This window comes from Humulus lupulus, chromosome 4, assembly GCF_963169125.1.
Source record: "Humulus lupulus chromosome 4, drHumLupu1.1, whole genome shotgun sequence".
Lineage (NCBI taxonomy): Eukaryota > Viridiplantae > Streptophyta > Magnoliopsida > Rosales > Cannabaceae > Humulus > Humulus lupulus.
Window position 1 is genome coordinate 35,120,649 of NC_084796.1, and position 5,588 is coordinate 35,126,236.

The window sequence follows — 5,588 nt, forward strand, 5'->3', positions numbered from 1 at the left end:
GATTAAAACTATTTTTCTTTATCAAATTTACCAAAGGATATTGCGAGATGTATTAGAAATTAAAAATAGTTGATGTAGATATACTACTATTTACATTGATTTTTTCTATTCTTAATTTCATTTTAAATATTATTGTATTTGATATATATGTCAACGTCGTGTTTAGATATTATATACGTGGGAATTATTGATATAAATATTTATATATAATATATAATTATAATTCATTCTATTATATATATATATTAAAAAAAAATAAACCGTGAATCATTTTTTATTAAAATTATAGACAATGTTTTTAATTTTAAAATTAAATAAACATACATTGCATATTGCTTCTACATATAAATATGTATGTACTTAAAAATTAAAAAAAATAATATATACTGTTAGTGAAATTATTTACAAAATTAAAATGGTGAACTAATTGTGAAAATTAACAACTACAAAATACAATAACTAACCATTACAAAAATGTGATTTCAACTAAAATAATATTAGGCAACTCATATTACATTTTTAAAATGCACATAATAATCTAACATGCACTTTAAACTACTTAAATTAATTGTAGTACGATTATAATATTTTTATGTACGAGTATATTAATCAAGAAGAATGAATATGTTTAGCATTACTCTTTGAATAAATAAGTGAATTTATTTACAAAATAATGATTTTAAAACTAATAACAGAAGTGACACATAGCTAAATAAAAAAAAACACATGGTTTTGGCAAGATTGTAAGGATGATTAAGCTAATGTTTGACATGATTAATAGTTAGATTTTAATCTACACCATCAACAGTTGTGTTTAATTTATTATTATTTTTTTTTGTAGGGAAATTTCCCTTCGGTGATAGAAATAAGACCAAAGATGATAAACTTCACGTGCATAAAAAACATGGATTCCTTTTTCATTCTTTTTTGTATGTTTGGTTCAAAAGTATAGTATTAAAAGTGATATTCCATTACAATGTCCTTTAAAAAATAATTAATTTTTTTACTCATTAAGTTTTATACCGAGATATTTATAGCAAAAATACTTAATATTTATATTATGTTACATTTAAATACTCGAACTGTACTTTTTGATAAAACAATATCCAAGGTTTGCTAAAGCATTGTACTTAAATACACAAATTTATTTATTTGCGGCAAAAATATTTAAAATTTACTAAAACAATGTACTTAAATATCCAAATTCTTTTATTTGCGGCAAAATTACATAAAATTTGCTAAACCGTTGCACAAATTAAAATTTTAATATAAATTAATTTTAAATAATAAAAATAATTATAATTATATAAAAATAACCTAAATTAATTCTAAAGTTAAAAAATAGTTTTAATTAAAAAATAAAAATAATAGCTAAAAAACTTTTAATAAGAAAAACATGAAATGAAAAAAATAAAACAAACTATATGAAAAGAAAAAAACACTTAAAAAACAACTTTAAGAAATTATTTAAAAAAATAAAAATAAAAATAAATGATATATATATATTAATATACTTTTTATCCTATATAAACTCATTTATTTCTACATCAACTTTCATAATATAATATATTATATTTATAAGAATAGGTGATAAATATTTTTTTTAATATATTAACATATTCTAATTATTTTTAATTATCGGTTGATTTTAATTATTTTTTATATTTAAAATCATTTTATATTGAGTAAATACTATTTTAGACCCTCTGTTTTGCAAAAGTTACCGATCAGGCCTTGTGTTTTGTTAAATGGCAATTTGAATCCTACGTTTTGCAAAATAGAATAAAAGGGTACCATGAGCTTGATTTTGGTCAAATAATTTTACAATATGACCAAAATACCTTTACTTTTATTAATTATTGAATTAATTAAATAATTAAAAAGGTAAATACTATTTTAGACCCTGTGTTTTGCTAAAGTTACCGATTGGAACTTCTATTTTGTTAAATGACAATTTGGGTCTTGTGTTTCACAAAATGGAACAAATTAATATTCTGAACCTGATTTTGGTCAAACTTTTTTTTGAATTGGATTAAAATGCCCCTAGTTTTATAAATGAGTTAATTTAATAAATAAAAAAATAATATAAAATTATAAAAAAAATGAATAATGAAAATTTTAAAATATTAAAGAACTATAATGTTACTTTCTCATTCTCTCTCCTCCCTCTCTCTTTCCTTCCCAAGCTTCGGTCTCCATACCCAGCCGACCCTAGACGTTTTCTTCCCAAGCTTCGATCTCTATACCCAACCGGCCCTAGACGAGGAAGCTTTATTCTTGAAGGAGGTTAGTTCGTGGGGCTTCATTGTTGGAGGAGGCAAGGTCATGGGTTCATATACGTGACGAAGCAAAGAGAAGGAAAGATTTGGGGACTTGCTCTTCTCTCACGGAGATAGTGAAATCTCAGTGGTGGGAGGCGACGGAGAAGAGCATCGAAACGACACACCCACGACAGAGCAGAGAGAAGGTGGATGTGCTCCCTGTGGGACTAGGCTTCGAACAGGTTGGGTCTCCATGACTTTGGGGTTGATCGCTGGGTTTCCGTGACTCAGGCTGGTTCGCTAGGTTGTTGTGAGTGGGTTGAAGGTGAAGGTGCTCACCGTGGGACTAGGCTTCGAACAGGCTGGGTTGTCGTGAGTTTGGGTCGGGTCGTTGGGTTGCCGTGAATCAAGTTGGGTCGCTGGGTTGTCGTGAGCTAAGGCATGATCGCTGGGTTGCTGTGAGTGGGTCGCTGCCGTGAGTTTGGACAACAATTGTGGTTTTTAGTTCAGAGAGAGAAGAGATATACAGAGAAAGAAAATATATGGAGCAAAGAGAGAGATGAGAGAAAGAGTGTTCTTCATTGTAGTAAATGTTAAGCATATTTGATTTTTCATTTTTTCTGAGTTTTGAATTTGTTCAATATGAATTTAATGTGTATTTTGTTGAAAATCTGGTCAGATTTGTTTGTGCTGAATTGTGATGTTATTTTGAATAATTTTTTTTTGATAAATTTGAGTTGATTTTGGTTGTGATGAGTTTGCTTTTGTTGGGTTTATTAGAGAAGAACAAAAAGTTTAGGGGAAAATGTGAATAATTTGTGTTAATGAAATCTGGGTTTGACAAGTGATGAAGAACATGAAAAAAAAAAGTTTTAGTTTAATAAGATTTTATTTTGTGTTTTATTTTATTACGTATATATTTAAGTTTTAATTTTGATTTTATTTTTATACTTTAATATTGTTTAATTATTTTATTATTTAAATATATTTTTTTATTTGTTTTTCTTCGTTCTTTTAATGAATTACATAATACAATCTGGGGCATTTTAGTCATAATCAAAAAAAGTTTGACCAAATCCAGGGTATTAAAATGTTCCATTTTGCAAAACACAAGTCCAAATTATCATTTATCATGGTCCAATCAGTATTTACCCTTTTATATTAAATTTTATTTGTTTGGGTATTTACCATTTTGCAACGTTTTATCAAAATTTTGGAATATTGCATCAAATCAAAATGTTAGGATATTTAAGTGCAACATTTTAGTAAACTCCACAAATAAGTTTTTTTGGTTATTTAAGTGCTATATTTTAGTAAAGGTTGGGTAAATTTTCGTAAAAAATAAATTGATTATTTAAAGGAAAATTTGGGTAATTATGCATTATATGGTACTAACTAAAAAATATCCTACTCAATATATCACATGTCAATTTGGTCCTATTATGTCCATTTGTTCCCAAAATATTATTGTCATTTGTTTACCACTATCTCTCTTTATTCTCTCGGTCTCTCTCTATTCTCTCCCTCACTCTCTCAGTTCTAAAACCAAAGCCCAAAAAAAACTCTCAAATCTACCTTATAATCTGTCAGTTTCTCTCTAAACCCTTGCGGGAATTGCTCAAATCTTGTTGTTCACGTTGGTGCATCAGAGGGGACGACCAAAGTGTAACGCCCCGCGTTTAGGGCATCGGGTAGAATTTGGATTTACGGGAAATTTTATTTCCAAGTATTTTGGTACTTATAAGAAATATGGCATGTCTTGTATGTAAGTTATGTGTTGAAATATTAGTTATTATATGTTAAGTTTGGTTATGCAATCAAAATAAGATTGTGGTGGCACACCAAGTCGAAATCTCTAATCAAGTGAAAATCTCATATCTAAAATATTCTCCAATAATTATGGCGAAAGGAAAATTAAGTTGAGCATAAAATAATTATGAATAAGGGAAAACAAATAATTTTAATGAATTTTCCGGAAAAATTCAATATGAGCAAGCTATGGGAAAATACTTAATCCTACTTAAGATGGAATTAAGACCAAAGAAAATTACATAAGAAAAATTATGTAATATGTATTTAGTAAGACTAATGTCATCAAATATTTTTGGTATGGCATTCAATTAAATTAAAAATCCAAAGTTCCTTTAGTTGAAAACTATAGGAAATTACATTTTTACAAAAGTGTCATTCTAGCCTTGGTAAATAAGTAACTTTATTTAAAAGCTTGACTTGGAGAGAAAAAAAAGTGGGAGGGCATTTTGGTCTTTCTATAGGGGGCGGCCACAAGGGAATTGAAGAGTCTATTGTATTAATTTATTTATTTATTTAATTGTGTAATCATTACACACATTTTTTTAACTCCCAAGTTAAACTTGAGAACTCAAAATTCTCTCTTCTACTCATTTCTCATCATCATCTTCTTCTTCTTCTTCTTCTTCTCTCTCTCTCTCTCTCTCATTCCAATTACAAAAGTCAGACCATTTTTCTCTCCATTTCCTCTCAAAATTTCGTGCTCCCTCTCTCTCTCTAAGGAAAGAAAAAGACTCCATTGAAGCTCCTAAGCTTATTTTGAAGAAACAAGTCACAAAAGAGGTAAGGTTCATGAAATTTTCTTTTTATCTCCCTTATGCCGAACTTAGGGCTCTCTTTTTCCCTATTTGTTTATGAGTTTCCACTCTTAAAAACACTATTTGATCTTTGATATAGAACTTAGGAGTGTTGCATGCAAGATCCAAGAGCTTCTATGACAGCTTTGAACATTAACAAGGTAAGTATTTGTAAGGTTTTGAAATTTTAGTGTTTCTTCTCTTTTCCTTCTTTTTATTGAATAAAATCTGATATTGAAGAGGTATTGGGGAGATGTTAGAAGTTGGAAAGCATTTGGGAAGCTTAGAGCCAAACCCTAGAAGCTAAACTCAAAGCTTGAATACAAGGTAAAATATGATTCTTTACCTTAAATCTTTTGAGTGATCCTACAATCTGAGTTTTTGGGTTATGTTTGGTGTTAAAACAAGTGAGTTGATGTGTATTATTGTTTTTATGGCTATTTGGTTTGCATGCATGTAAGTTGTGGCTGTTTGGTGGTGGAAATCCAAAATTTCCATAGGCTTTGTTGAAAATAGCTTGCTGCCAAAAATATTACAATAGCTTCCAACGAGTTTTAAAATGCCTAAACGACCTATTTTATAAATTGGGTCTTCACTAATGCATTATTTAGGAAGAGTACATGATTTTAGGATCTTTAACCACTGAAAAACGTTTTGTATAACTCAAGTTATGAGCATTTTGGGATTACATGTGCAATCTGAAATGTTGACTGACAGTTTT

At 28.5% G+C, this 5,588-nt stretch overlaps 1 long non-coding RNA gene across 1 annotated transcript; it reads left to right on the plus strand.

Moving 5' to 3' along the window:
• Window positions 1-4,640: 4,640 nt before the first annotated feature.
• Window positions 4,641-5,198, plus strand: LOC133828922 (uncharacterized). Its single transcript, XR_009891389.1, has 3 exons — window positions 4,641-4,853; window positions 4,968-5,028; window positions 5,108-5,198. It is a non-coding gene; the product is annotated as an uncharacterized LOC133828922 (long non-coding RNA).
• Window positions 5,199-5,588: the final 390 nt, after the last annotated feature.